The following is a 16,456-nucleotide window of genomic DNA, read 5'->3' on the forward strand; positions in this document are numbered from 1 at the left end:
ATTATTGCCTTCCATCCATTTCACACAGATTGATTTTTCGATGTCACACAGATCTTTAATGTTGTTTTGTTCCCTTCCATACACTGCAACATTAAAGCTACACTAAACAAGTTTGATAATTTTTCAGTCGTATTCCTGCCTTTCCAAACCTATAAGACTTACTTTCTTCTGTGAAGCACAAAATTAGATTTTTTTTAAAAGACTGTGCTGGTCCCTTTTGACATCCAAGCAAAAGAACTAGCAATATCTGACTTATGAACAAAACATTAGTTTTTTTCAGTTAATCTAAAATGAATCCATTAGAAAGATTCATTCACAGATCAGACTGATCCCAATAGAGGAGAATATTCTCAGTGAGTAACAGCTTAAGTAATACCATATTGTTTTGAATATTAGAAAATATAAAAAAAAAAAAAATTGGAAATGCATCTGAAAAAAATGGGGTTGTCTAATATTCAGAACAATATATTCAAAAGTGAATTCATAAAAAAATGAAAATTTGATGAAAATGTATATTGACCCTCAGGACAAGATGTAGATGAGTTTGTTCTTCTTCAGGAACTCGAGCTGCGTCGGACACACTATCAGGAACGCGTGAGCGACTCTGGATATCGTGTGCAATCTGTCCAATGGAAGGGCGTGACGTCACGGGCAGGGTAATAAAAGCACATGCTTCACAGCCGGCATCAGCTTTGTTGTTATTCAGCAAGTACTCTGTGTGTGCATGTGTGTTATCTGTCCTACATATGCTCCACCATGTCAAAAGTACCTGCTAAGACAAGACATTTTAGGGTGATAGTAGATCACATTTCAGACTGTGTGTCCCTCCCTGGCTGCACTACATTATGAGCAGTGATACACACAGTCTGTGTGTGGTCTGCTGGGGAGCGGAGCATGCTGAGCTGGCTCTCGAGCGAGCTGACTGTCCGCATTGTGAGCGCATGCCAATGCGGATGCTTCGCTCCCGGAAGGCTCTCTTCAAGGAGGGAGCCTTTGCTAGTGTTTCCCGTTGGTCTGTCCCTGCTTCCGCCGAGGCAGAGCCGCAGCTGCACTTGTGGGGTTCGCAGGTGGATCTGATAAAGGTAATGGAGAAGGACAAGTCCCTATCTCCTTCTTCATCTGCCAGAACCAGTGCCCAATCCCTAGGATTGGAAGCCCGCTTCGCAGTTTCTTCCCCCCGGGGAGAGGGATCGACACTTTGCCTATCTTCCACCGAGGAGGTTGATGTGGAGAGTGTTGAAGAGGATTTGCCTCTTCAGTCGCACCAGTACGAAGAGCTCTTGGAGGTGGTAACTCGTGCGGTGGAAAACAATCTAAATCGCAGAAAAGCAATCCTGATGAATGCTTTCTGCGGGTGAGACAACCACCTCCACGCCGGAGCCTGCCTTTTTCTTTTCCCCAATCTGCACAGTGAGATCGCCAGATTGTGGAATCAGCCATTCTTGGCCCGCCTCTTCATCCCCGCGTCTGATTACTGTGGCAATGTGGTGGGGCTGGGAGAGCACAGTTACATGTGTGATGGGTGGGGCGGGGCCAAGAGCTGTGGGAATGGAGCGAGGTCGGTGGAGTGATTGGGAAATGAGCGACACCTGCTCCACTCTCCGGTCTCGAGTCCCACAGAAATTGTATTGAATTTTTAATTCCGGCACCAGCTGTGGGCGGGACTGTGATGCTCTATTACAGAGGACCACTTATCATGTCTGTCTGCACCCTGACCAGAAGAAGTTTAATTGTATGTGTCCAGTCAGAGCGCTGGACATATACGTCCACAGAGCTGCCCTGTGGAGAAGGATGGACCAACTGCTCATGTGCCATGGTCCTCCCAAAAGGAATAGTTGAGGCTATCAACCTGGCCTATGAGTCCTCTGTCCTCTCCTCACCGATGAGAGTCAAGGCTCACTCCACACGGTGTATGGCGGCCTCCAAGGCTTTCTTAGCAGGTGTATCGATGCAGGACATCTGCAACGCTACGGGATGGTCCACGGCCTTCACTTTTGTGAGGTTCTATGGTCTTGATATACAAACCACCCCTGGCTCTTCTACACACTAGGTAGGGACTTGGAAGTCTAGCAGCGAGGGCACCTCGTTCCCCATATCAATCGACGCAGCTCGAGTTCCTGAAGAGGAACGTCTCAGGTTACGCATGTAAGCATGGTTCCTGCAGGAATGAGACGCTGCGTTGAACACTCCTGGCATCCCTGCCAGCGCTTGCTTCACTCCTCAAAGTTGATGCTGGCTGTGCAGCATATGCTTTTATAGCTTCCTGGTTGCTTATGTCACCCCGCCTGTGATGTCATGCCCTTCCATTGGACAGATTGCACACGATATTCAGAGTTGCTCACACTGGAATCATTCCCCACAGCATTCAACGCAGTGTCTTGTTCCCCAGTGGAACCATGGTTCCCTTTCAGTCGGTCACTCTCAACGCCACATCGGTGACCGACGAATATGGGATATCGCTTCGATAGACCAATCTACTTATAGTGTAAACTAAACAAGCCAATGCACATTGGCATGCAATTATTGCATCCAGCTGCCGCTGATCACTGCGTGAGTATAAGAGGGCAGCAGGTGCAATGCATACCAGCTTTTCGTTTCGGATCCGAGCGTTAGTATTGCTCTGCTCAATTGTGTCTGCTGTGAACTACGAATTCAGCACGATCTCAGAAGCTTTGTGTGTTGGTGAGACGGCGCTTCAGCGGCAGTCGTTCCTGTGTCGAGTGGATTGCACACTTCAGGCTGCACTACCCCTGTCGTGTTGCAAACGGCCAATTCCCGTGTGCGCCTCAGCACTAAAAGAGCATTTCCTAAAGAGCAAATTTCTCTAAAAGAGCTTCACAGGTGCGTCTTTGTAAAGACGACGGATCGTCCTTATAAGGATGCCGTTTCACCCGTGCGATTCTGGATGCGGTCGTTACCCGGCAACGGGTGATGGTCATGATTGCTGCCTCACGTGTCTGTGTGTCGAGCACGCTGAGGTGGCTTTCGTGGATGAGTCATGTTCTCACTGCGGGAATATGACCATCTTGGAGCTCCTTCGCCAGATGGCAGCAGCGGGTGGTTCGAGAGCATCAACAAAGGCCCTACTCATGCACCCTCTGCCAACCCGTGGAACCATGTGAGCCCTGCACCACACTCCGGCCTGCTCACAAGCCACCGAGTTGGGTCCCTGTGTTCCACCTCGCTGCCCCACTGCGGGTACGGCTGTGGTTCCGCTGGTCCCGCTTGTACGGTTCTTAAGCGCCAAGTCAGCGCTATCCAGCCCGTCTCACTGGATCCTGTGAACTATCAGCCTCGGCTATGCGATTCAGATCGCCCTGCATCCCCCCAAGCTTTGCGGTGTCCGCTTCACTACAGTGAAAGCATCCGATGCCCTTGTCTTGCAGGAAGAGATCGCAGTCCTACTAGTCTACTGTGTCTTCACGAAAGTCACGGAGGCAGCTCTCGTTCCTCTCAGAGAGCAGAGTGTTCACATTCTCATCTACTTGGACGATTGGCTGATACTAGCACAGTCTCGAGATCAGTTGTGCGAGCACAGGGATGTGGTGCTCCCCCACCTGAGCCTGTTGGGCCTTCAGGTCAGCTGGGAAAAGAGCAAACTCTCGCCGTGGCAGAGGATCTCTTTTCTCGGTATGGAGTTGGATTCACCTAATAGGGGCGCAGGCGGCTCGCACAGTGCACTGCAAGGGGCAGCACCCATGGTGCTTTGATAGGGATCCCATATTCGTCGGTCACCAACATGGCGTCGAGAGTGACCGACTGAAAGGGAACGTCTCGGTTACGTATGGTAACCCTTGTTCCCTGAACATCGATTAATATCTTATGAAGAAAACTTGTTTGTTTTTGTGTTCTTTTTTAAAGCTTGAAAGCATCCGTTTCCAACACATTCTTTAGCACACATCTTCTTTAATGCTCCACAGAAGAAAATCATATGGGTTTGTAACAACATGAGGGTGTGCAAATGATTTTACACAAACTGTTCCTTTAAAGTGTCTTTCATTACAGTTCTACCCTTTGATTCAAGGAGGGTTCTTCCCTGAAGCTATGCCATTGCCAGGCTGTTGATGATTTCTGTCAAAGAGGAAAAATTCACTTGCTATACTGAATTCTCCAGTAATTTACAGTCTATGGCCTATGTGCAGCACTCATGGGAAATGGATGTTAGCGCATTCTGCAAAAGCGCCTTATATCAGTGAGATTAGCCATCTTGACTCTGACACTCAATCTCTCTTGCCTTTCAAGACCTTCTGATCCTCTCCAATATGGTTTCTACACTAGTTCAGCAAAAGTTTGCTACATTTGTCTTCACTACCCTTTACTACTTCTTTAACTCCAGGTACAGGTCAGCAAACTATGCATAAGCCAATCCAACAGGATGCTGATTTCTCTGTGTTTGGTCACTTTTTTTGTAGCAGCTATCACTGCTTTATTATTGATGAGTTTTAAAGTCTAATAACACTTTCATAATGTGACACATTTAATTTATGAATCTGGCTGAACTGTTCCACTAAAAGAGAGGATCATTTCCAATGAACTGTTCTTTAAAAAATATTTGTAATGGGGGAAAATCCTTCTCCAAGTTTCATGCCGTCTTCAGAAAATGTTACCTTGTCAGACATACAGTAATTTAAGTTTTCTTACATTTGTAACAACTTGTTGTTTAGAAGAAAAAATAATAATAAAAGCATAATTTTGTTGACAGATTGTACAAGCTTGAAGCTTGAAAAAATGTGGGATATAAGAGCTGCCCTTGCATGACTAGAAAATAAATGGGGGTTTTCAAGATGGTTGTGAAGTGAACATACTTGCCTTGACTTGATAACATGCACTGATGATTCATGCAAAATAAGAGAAGAAACATTTATGATGAAGACTAACAGAGTCCATTTTTATTTCATGTTGCCTTTAACAACAATTCTGCCACTGTATAATACAGCATACAATCCTTGCCTCTTCCCCAGTCTTGACCAGTGCTGAGGTGAGGCCATGAAAATTATTTTTCCACAGTTCTTAGCGATTTGTGAGGTTGCCGATACCACCACAATTGTTGTGACCTACTGGGAAGCACAAAGCAATTTCTCAGAAACACAGACACACTGTGAAGTGCGTGGTGTGAGGCTTGGTGTGTTTATGCAATGGGATTTGTCAAATAGAATTCTCAACACAAGGAGATGAAGGAGAGATTTCAGCCACAGTGTAGGGTTCCCTCGCTGCAGATTCACTTTAAATATTCTTGACACAATAAGCAACACTCTCAGTCAGCAGGGCCGCTGCCAGGATAGAAAAATGGACAGAACCATATGCGGTTTATATCATGACATCACTGAAGACTTGCAGAGTAAAGACAGATTTGATTTTATTGATGGCGGTAAAAGTGCCAGTTTTGCATTACGAGACAGTGATGCACAAAATGTCTTAGACCACATTGATCTAAATTGTAATTTAAAACTTGAAATAAACATTGTTTTAGGTTTCTGGAATATTTAAAACAAAGGAATGGTATGACAAAATGATTAAGAAATACTTAAGGTTTTTGCAATTTCTAGGTCACTAGACAAAGTACAGTACCTTGTGACATTGATCTTCTGACCACACAGACGGTCCGATGTTCCTGTTTCCACTGAAGTTAAAGATGGTCTTTTGATCATCTCACATCATGCTGGATAATTTAATTATCAGGTTTTCAAACTTGTGGAGTTCTCCATTGCTAATCTCTTTGTTTTTGGTAAGCTACAATGACTAAAATCCTCCATACCCTTAAGAAAGGAAAATATATTTACCAATATATTTCTTAAAATATATTGTGATTTATTGTAATATATTATTTTCCCTTTTTATTTTCTAATATATTATATATTTGAATACATTTAATAATATATTGATGATACATGTATTATATAATATATTGCAAAATATACAAATGATTGCCGCTTTCAATATACTGCAATATATTGGAAAAAATAAATATTAAATCCCATATATAAGAATATATGCCTAATATATTACATGATATTTTCCAGTATACTGCAATATATTTGATATTTTTAGGTCAAACCATTCTTGTCTGTGACTCATATAATGGAGGTCAATGACCACCACCTCAAAAAGCATGCACAGAGAAGTCCAAATTAAACATTTCCCCATCGTAAGTACACATTGATGGCCTAAGACACGAAACGAGTGGTTTGTGTGAGAAAAAAAACAGTATTTATATAATTTTTACCTCTTATACACAACCACATCAAAGTGATCTGAGGGCGCGCGTGCTTCCTGGTGTGTGGCGTGTGCGCGCGTTCTGGCAAGTGCCGGAAGTGATCTCTCACGCGTGTACGTCACTCATTTTTTAAACAGAGATTTTGGAAGTATTACATTTCACTGTGAAGATCTAAACATATTTAGACGTACAGGAAATCGTAATGGAAGACAATTTCAATAAATTAAATTACATTTATACATTTAGCAGATTCTTTTATCCAAAGCGACTTACAGTGCATTCAGGCCAATAATTATTACCTATGATGTGTTCCAGGGGATTTAAACCCCCAACCTTGGGCTTGCTAATGCAATGCTCTACCACTTGAGCTACAGGAACACTATATATATCAACAGACAACGTTGAATTTTTTTGACAACCATATTTATTTTAACCAGAATATACAGATCAAGTACTCAGGAGCGATAGAGGAAGCATCTTCTTCTTCAAGCCTCATAGAGACAGAGATCTCTTCAAAATTGCTGGTGTTTTAGTAGCAAGTGTTGTGAGATGGAAACAGAAGTGGAGAGCATATGTTGTCACGAATGGAACAACAAGACGACGACGAGGACATTGACAGTATCGCATCACACACCTGCCTGACTGAAGATCCTGAGTTTTCTCCGCTGTTGAGATGCAGCATTTTACACGTTGTGTTTAGTTTGCCACGTATAAACTGGAGGGACCGTCCAATGCCAGAGGGACCCAATGGCATGCTGTCAATAGAGTGAGTAATGTGTTGTATTTTTATTATTGGCGCAACGATTATAGGGTGCATTATAAACCAATTAATTAATTACAATTACTGCATTATATTTCAGACAGTGAAGACTGGTGGCGTATCGTGTGGTAAACAGTAAACAATGGGTGACATACACGCGTGAGAGATCACTTCCGGCACTTGCCAGAACGCACGCACACGCCACACACCAGGAAGCACGCGCGCCCTCAGATCACTTGGACGTGGTTGTGTATAAGAGGTAAAAACTATATAAATACTGTTCATTTTCTCACACAAACCACTCGTTTCGTGTCTTAGGCCATCAATGTGTACTTACGATGGGGAATTGTTTAATTTGCATGCTTTTTGAGGTGGTGGTCATTGACCTCCATTATATGAGTCACAGACAAGAACGGTTTGACCTAAAAATATCAAAATTGAAACTACTGCGGAAAGAAAGACACCTACATCTTGGATGCCCTTGAGTTAACCTAAAAAAATACCACAATTTAATTTCAAAGTGAACTATCGCTTTAAGATCTGCTTAATGTCTTTTAAATAATCTTTATCTACCTTGGATAAATGATAAATAACACATACTGTAATGAAAATATATATTTAATTAGAAAGTTTTCTTCTAGATATTCTTAAAATTCATTGGATAAATTATAATAAATAACAGTTTGTAATGGAAAAATGCTTTTAATTAGACAAAAGAAAAAAAACTAGACTAACTAAAGATACCTTGAATTAATGATAAACTAAAGTTGTAATTCAAAATGCATTAAATTAGAAAAAGGTCATTTAAACAGTCTTTGGATTAATGATAAATAGCATAATTTGTAAAAGGAAATAAAGTAATTTTCAATAAATCATAAATAACCTAATTTGTATAGGGGAAAATACATTACACTAGAAAATAATACTATTACTGGTGGTCTCTAACTTTTGGAACCCATCTTATGTCTTCTTAAAGATGCAGAATAGGAATAAGTCATTCTCACAGAGTAAAACAGTCATTGCTGAGGTGCATGAGGTGAATACTAAAATATCTGAAGGTGTCTCTGAGCCAGAAATAGACAGATGATGTTAGTCCCCACAGTCCTCCTCATCAGACATCTGGACCCACAGGTGGCTAAACAAGCCTGGGATTCAGCTGCAGGAAGCCTTGGTCCAATTCCCCGCAGCTTCCTTCCACCTCAAACCAGACCTGCGTGCCAATCCCATTTAGAGCCCTGACATTTTTGATTACCAGCTGCAGTGTCCATTTCCCCCTCATCTATTTGGCTTTTAAAAAGGTGAATCAGAACAGTTTTGTTCTGACACTTTGGCAGGCTGCAGCGGTGTCTGTGAGCTCATTGAGGGTTCAGTTATTTCCTTTTTTGGAATGTTATCAATAGACATTTTATGAGCCATTCTTTCAGTTGCCACTGAGAGTAATCTATGTCTGTGCTTAAAGATACTGTTGCCTGAAAATGGAAATAGTCATCATTTACTGTCCTTCCTGTCATTCCAAACACATTTTCCTTACTTTCCTCTGTGGAACACAAAAGGCAAGTTCACAGAACCATTTTGAGTGATTTTAAGTAAATGATGACAAGTTTGTCACTTTAAAGATGTGATTAATTTCTTCTAAACAATCTTAAAGGAAGTTCACCTAAAAAATGTAAATTAGCTGAAAATGTACTCACCCTCAAGCCATATAAGATGTAGATGATTTTCTTTCTTCATCTGAACAAATATGGAGAAATTAACATCATATCACTGAATGGGTGCCGTCAAACATCACAACAATCCACAAGTAATCCACATGACTCCAGTCCACCAATTAACATCTTGTGAAATGAAAAGCTGCATGTTTTTAAGAAACAAATTAATCATCAATATATTTTTAACTTCAAATCATTGTTTCCAACAAAAATAGCAAAAAATAAGTCCTCTATCAATAATATTGCTTTCTCCAATAAAAAATGTGTCTCGTCTGAGTCTGGAGAGAAATATGCACAGATAAAGCAGTTTTGTTACAAGCAAAGACCATTCAAAACAATTACTAAAGGTTTAAAGTCAACATGACTTCTAGTTTTTGTTTCTTACAAATGTTGATTTCTGATCAACTAGATGACTTGTTTTGATGGCATCCATTCGCTGTAGAGGACCACTGGTGAGCAAATGATGTAATGCCAAACTGCTCCAAATCTGTTCTGATGAAGAAACAAACTCATCTACATCTTGGCTGGCTTGAGGGTCAGTGCATTTTTTTGTGAAATATTCCTTTAAGATTTCTTGGATAAATAGCATGACAAATTGTCAAAGTATGATTTTGGATTCCACTGTAAAACAGAAGGTGGATGAGACTTCAGGACTAGACAGTGTTGTCGTAATTTAGTAAAAGAGACCACCTGTGTCTCAGTTTCGGTGTCATTTCTCAGAGGGAAAATTTCAAAACAAAACTAACGAGTAATCCATCATGCCTCTGGGCTCCAGACAATAGGTTTTGTAAGTGTGTCACCCCTGGTGTTGATCTATAAAAAAGAATGCTGACAATTCAAGTAAGGCACATAGCTTTTGTATATCTTGCTTAACACAGGCCTTGCATTAAATGCTCATGTTGTGTTCTGTTCCTGAACTAGTTTTGCTGAACAACCTGCATTGATGATTCACAATCCACATACTTTCTTGCATTTCTTTGATTAATAAATATAAGGCACAACCATTATATGTAATCTTTATGGCAACTTTCAACTGTTGCTCTTTGTGAAATAATTGACTTAAAATGAGCATTGCAGCCACATTGTTGAGTGTAGATTATATGTCATTTTGATTCAATTTCAATTTAATTTCTGTTTAATGCCACAGACCCCTAAATATAATAATCTCCTTGCAACTTTTTTAAAATATAAAGACAGAAATGTATTTTCATCTATATTAATTTCAGGAATTCCACCAATTTTTTTTTTTTTTTTTTTTTTACATTATATTTACTTCTACATTTTTTTTTTTTTTTTTTTGGACCTTTCCTCTAAGAATTTGAAAACAGCTACTTTTTTTGATTTTACATAAAATCTAATTGTATCTCTTCCTTCAGGCAATTATCAAGGGCATCTCAGATAAAATGTGCTTAAAAATTATATAATTTCTAGGATGTTCAAAACCAGCTATGTAGTCGTCATGTTTTTTTTTGTTTTGTTTTGTTTTTTTTAACTATAACATGTTGAATTTCTTTTTAACCTAAAATTCATATGAAATTATACTATCCATACCACTGAGCTCAGATTGCTCTGACAAAATGTTATACTGTATAAGCAACATATCCAGAGAGAATTAACATTTCTGTGCCATATGAACCACTGTAAACCTACCCATTCGGACTGTCGGAGTCAGGGAAAAATCGGCCACATCTTAAATCCCACTGTGAGGCTGTTCTGGTGTCCAGTGGTGCCATTCATTTTCAGCTTAATTCATGAAGATGATTGCCTCCGTAGATGTGCTGAATGTTACCTGTGAAGTCAGGTATAAATATTGCATGGTTCAGGCATGCTTTGCGAAACAAGGTGTTGTTCAACAAAACCAGAGGTGGGTCAGGTTGTGTGGTTCTTTTGTCTGTTCCAGGTGTGACCTAATTTAAAATCCCATTTTAATCATACAGAATACAATCTCCAGAAGAAGAAAAAAAACAAGTACTGAATTTTGTCAGTGAAGAGTGTGAACTTGATGCTTGTTACATGAATTGCCACAGAAGAAACTGGGTTTGTTGCAGTTGAAATGACCTAGATGTGATTCATTGTCATCCTTAAAATTTAGATTTTCAAAAGAGTAAACCACTAATTATGCTGTATTCACTATATAATTCAAAGCAGGTCTAATTTCAACAAATAAAACTAAACTAATTGCTTGTCGTAAAACCTGAATTCCATCTGATGTAATATTGTGCAGGTATTTCTTATTAGAATAAGCTGTTAGTTTAGATGCATTGTTGAAATTTGTTGAAAATCCTCTTTGAATGGTGTCTTAGTGAATACAGCATAATTGGTGGTTGCATAGACTCACATCTAAATCTTGTTAAAAGGAGGTATCAAATGGTAAATAAAATTGAACATGGAAGCAGGTGGAATTTCTTTGCTGACAAGGTAGCTGCTGGTGTTTGAGTGCATCAGTCATATCACCCTCCATGTGAGAAATGGATGCTGTCATGAGCAAGGCTCATATCCATTGCTTTTAACATCCATACACCTCTGAGTGCTCTAAACACCTTTACAGATTCATTCAATGTGTTTTGGGCTTCAGTAAGCACAGTGCATTTCTGTTGTTAATATGGAGTTATGCACATATGTTTTTTTGGTTTTACAGTTTAGTCATACAGTACTGAAAAGCATAGATTGACGGTTCCTGGCAATTTAAGAGGAGTATTAGATATTAATTTTTTCTAAGGTTTTAAAAGAGCGTTGTGCCATCTCTTATACATAATAATGCCGTTTAATCAGTTACTGTACTGATAGTCTGCTCCACAGCTTTTCAGGGATTGGTGCTCAAAAAGCAAACTGAAAACCTGAAACATGAAAGAGATGAAGAGTGAAAGAATTTAAATGAATACAGCATCTCATCCTCAGGAATAACATTTCTGAAAAACCATCATTGCATATGGTATGACTAAACCCTGTTAAATCAATGCACACTTTAATTATCGCTGACATGTCTCAAGACAACGTCTATTTTTCTCTGTCTGCCAAACAGCAAACCCATCTACATACAATTTTTTACCATATGCAGTCTGGTTTAGCGCATAAAAGAGCTACAGAATTGATCAAAGAATGTTCATAATGTTACAGGTTACATTATGAGTAGTTATTGTAACAACAAAGAGACAGAATTGTCGTGTGATATGGCTGTTACAAAACAATTCAATATTCTAGGGGCTAATATTGAGTAACTTAGACACAATCTTGTTAGTTCCATTTCAGTTGGTCATGCTCGACATCACATATTGCTTAAATAGACCAATTTACTTTTAGTGCAAACTAAACGAGCAAATGCACTTTGGCATGTGATTATTGCATCCAGCTGCTGATCACAATGTGAGTATAAGAAGACAGCAGGTGCACCGCATATTCAGCTTTTCGATTTGGAGCCGAGCATTGGTATGGCGCTTCAGCGGTGGTGGTTTTCCTGTTTCAAGTTTCCGGTGTCCATTTTTCTGGATGCGGTCGTTATCTGGCACCAGGTGATGGTCACGATCGCTGCCTCACATGTCCGGGCATTAAGCATGCTGAGGTGGCTTTTCACTGGAGGATGACTGTATCAGAGTTGAGGACAAGACTCTGTTTCCTGCAAAGGAACTGTACTGTACCATACTAATGCCTAGATCTGGGGTTCCCTCTGGCTGTAGCTGGGAGCGCCTTATTTCTGTCACCAGCCAGACTGGTCTTCTGGTGATGGTGAGGAATTCCCCTCCATCTGCCGGCGCTTCTAAACCAGTGTAGCTGTCGAGAGAGCAGGCTGGACCCACCGTGGATTTACCACCTGTAGCCAGACTTCTAGGTGGCCAGAGGTGCTGGATTCAGATTCGGAAATGATGGCTATGCTTTCCCGGGCTGCCGAGAATGTCTGACTTGAGTGGAAAGTTCCCCCGCATCCCGAACCCTCGAGGTTAGACGATTAGTATCTCGAAGATGATACTCAAAGATTCTCATATTACTCTGTACCGCTACTGACCCTGCGCCACAAGTGCAATGGGTCATGCAATGTCCACTATGGTGGTCCAGGAGCGCCATCTCTGGCTCTGTCTGGCCGATATGCAGGAAACGGACAAGACACGATTCTTGAACTCCCTTGTGTCCCAGACCAGCCTTCTTGGCGACACGGTGGAGATCTTTGCATTCTCACCTGCCTCGACAGCTCATATTCGCAGTCTCAGGAACATTTGTGCGAACACATGGACTTGGTGCTCTCACACCTCAGCCTTCTGGTCAACTGGGAAAAGATCAAACTTGAACTACTTGAATACATTAAAGAGCATGATGGCAGTCCCACTGAAACAATTTTAGAGGCTCCTAGGGCATATGGCAGCTGCAGTGGTAGACACACCGTTGGGGCTGCTCCACATGAAGACCACTTCAGCACTTGTCTCCATGGAATCCCAAGGTGGGCGTGGTAACGTGGCACTCGCCAGGTCCAAGTTAAACCGGCCTGCCACCAAACCTTCTTCCCGTGGTCAGACCTTGCATTTATCTGGGCAGGAGTGCTCCTAGCATGTACTACTCTGCACAGACAACATTGTGACTGTTGTGTTTATCAACCGACAAGGTGGTCTGCACTCCAGACGCATGTCACAACTTGCCCACCACCTCCTCCTTTGGATTCAGAAGCATCTAAGGTTTCTTTGTGCTATTCACATTCCTGGGCTGCTCAACCAGGCAATCGATAAGCTGTCCCAAGCCGCACTCCCGGGAGAATTGCAACTCCATCCCCAGATGGTCCAGCTGATTTGGAGACACTTCGGAGCTGCTCAGGTAGATCTGTTTGCCTCTCCAAAAACCTCTCACTGCCAGTTGTTCTTCTCCCTGGCCGAGGGAACATGCGGCACGGAGGCACTGGCACACAGCTGGCTGCGGGGCCTGTGCAAGTATGCGTTTCCCCCAGTGAGCCGTCAGGGAGGACGAGGAGCAGGTCCTGCTTGTGGCGCCCTATTGGCCCACTCGGACCTGGTTACCGGAGCTAATGTTCCTTGTGACAGACCCTCCTTGTCCAATTCCTCTGAGGAAGGATCTACTGACTAAGAGAAGGGGCACCCAGTGGCACCCATGTCCAAACCTCTGGAAACTTCATGAGAATACCCCCTAAGATGCTCGATCAGAGTCATGCTTTTGCAGTAAGGGTTTGGAGCTAAGGTTGTCTCCCTCCACCCTTAAAGTTTATTTCGCTGCTATCTCTTCTAACCATGACCCCGTGGAAGGGAAGTCACAGGGGAATCATGACCTGATCCTCAGGTTCCTTGGTGGGCGAGAATGCTAAATCCTCTACAGCCCCCCTCTATATTCTTTTGGAACCTGACTCTAGTGCTCACAGCACTACAGCAGGGAACATTTGAGCCTTTGCAGACAGTCGAGCTGAAGTTTCTGTCAATGAAGACTCTGCTCCTGAGACCAGCTCTTTGTCTGTCATGAAGGCCGGCAGAAGGGGAATGTCGTCTCCAAGCAGAGGATGGCCTACTGGATAGTGAATGCCATCACCCTTGCTTATCAGGCACAGGGTGTGCTCTGCCCCTTCAGGTTTTGAGCTCACTCAACTATAAGTGTTGCATCCTCCTGGGCGCTGGCCCATGGCACCTCACTGACAGATATTTGTAGAGTTGCGGGCTGGGTGACCCCTAACATGTTTGCTAAATTCTATAGCCTTTGTGTGGAGCCGGTATCCTCCTGTGTTCTCACCTCAAATGGGCAGAAGCCTTAAGGGGCCCTGGCTTCGGGTTGGCCTGCTTTAACTGCTCTAGAGAGTCCATACAGTAGACCCTGCTGAATTTCTCCATCTCCTGGGCAGCCAGACGTGGCGTGGCATAAATCCGCAAGAACCGGTAGAAGATTTGAGAGAAGGCCAGACATATCAACATATTCTGTTACACCAAATACACAAAATAATGATCTTTAAAAAAAAGGATTCAAAATACTGTTCTCCCGCCCCCTCCTCAAGCACTCATGTGTGTTGCCAGACTCCACGAAAGGTTCTTTATAGTGGATTTAAAAAAAAAAAAGATTATTAAAATAATTTTCATACTAAAAAAATAAAACAGCCAAAAAAAACTTTTTACATTCCAGAATAAATGAATCAACTGAATAGATCACTCATAAAAAGGGTCACTTGTCGCCACCTATTAGCGTAGGAATGTTAGATTAATTTTTGTGGCATAAAACAGGGCTAACTTTTCATTTACAGGCTGAGTTTGTTTAGTTTGGGAACACATGCAGCCTTTGCTATTGTTTAAGAGCATCACATTCACAGTTTAAATCATTTGTATGAAGCATAATCTAGTGTTGGAATGCTATCGCTACATTTGAATGACCTAAACCAGGATATATTAATCATGTGTGGAAATGACTTTGACACTTCTGTAATACTAAGTGTTCCCTGAAAAGTTATATCTCTCAAAATCAATTTTCATTTTCAACTTTGTCCTCAGACAAAGAATAAATTTAATCAGAAACCCATTGTAATACAGAAACTGATATTATTTCCCTGGATAAATGTTTTCTCTTTAAACTTCCAATTAAATCTATGAGTGTATTAAATGAGCTTAAGGACGATTTATTGATTGCTCACTATCCTCGATTAATTATTACATTAAATTTAGTAAGGTTAAGAAAGAAAACAGCGAGACATTGAATCTGCTGAATGATACTCAGAATGCCCCTCAAAGAACATCTGAATGAAGGTCACTGTGAAGTGTTGCGAGGCAAGCGTGGTTGTTAATATTCTCAGCTATGGCAACCTAGCGCATAGATAAACCCCTGATGATCAATCAGACATCCACTTTGACAAATGACTTCACTCTGCATTCATTACAGGAGATGGAGATCATAAGATGCAAAACCATAGGAAACAAAAAAAAAAACTGAATATCGTTCAGGGCACACAGAGCCCCATTAACCTCCTCTGCAGGTATTTATCTTTATTATCATCAAGCGAATAATATAATTTGTCTACATGATCCTGATGCCGATAAACACAGCATTTAACCTTAAGAACTTTACAGGATTACAGAAGATCAAATATTGTTTGAAGTACACAAGTACTTTTTTCTTAGTGAGTCTTGGGGATTAACAAGAAGTTAAATTGCTTGAAATATAAGCTCTGGTACCCTCCGTCTGGGAAATCTGTAGTTTTATGTATGAATGATGACAGTAATAATGATAGTAATCTCCCCTTAATGTCAATATAAACTCCCTTTTTTCAGTGGCGCAAGAACCGAATGTTTTTAACTTTCTGTTAAATATTGCAGAAACTGTGTAATTGCTGGTTCAAGGTTTCTATCACTGTGTTTTTTATTATTATTATTATTTTTTTTTTTTGATTTTTTTTTTTGAAGGACAGTTCCATGTAAGCATTGTTTAATGTTAAGGTAAAGAATTTAATTGTCTTCAAAACTATTAATACAAGCTGCTGACAGACTAATAATCGCACTAGCCTAATACCAACTGATTAAAAAAAGATAGGTTTATTTTTATTTAATTTTTTTGTCGACCGTAGTATTAATTTTAAAGATGTGCCAAAGTGTACTTTTTTCACAAGGGTATGTGTATAAAACTTCTTGAAAGAACCATTTCTATCTATCTACTTTAGTTTTTCGAGCTTAACAGCTGTTGTCACTAAAAACTGTCGTTTATTTTAAATAAAAAATCACAATTGTTTTGTTCCACAGAAGAAAGTCAGTCATACAGGTTTGGAACAAAAAGTGAGGGTGAGGTTTATTCTTAAGTGAAATATCACTTTAA

The sequence above is a fragment of the Carassius auratus genome, chromosome 49 (assembly GCF_003368295.1).
Source record: "Carassius auratus strain Wakin chromosome 49, ASM336829v1, whole genome shotgun sequence".
Taxonomy (NCBI): Eukaryota; Metazoa; Chordata; class Actinopteri; order Cypriniformes; family Cyprinidae; genus Carassius; species Carassius auratus.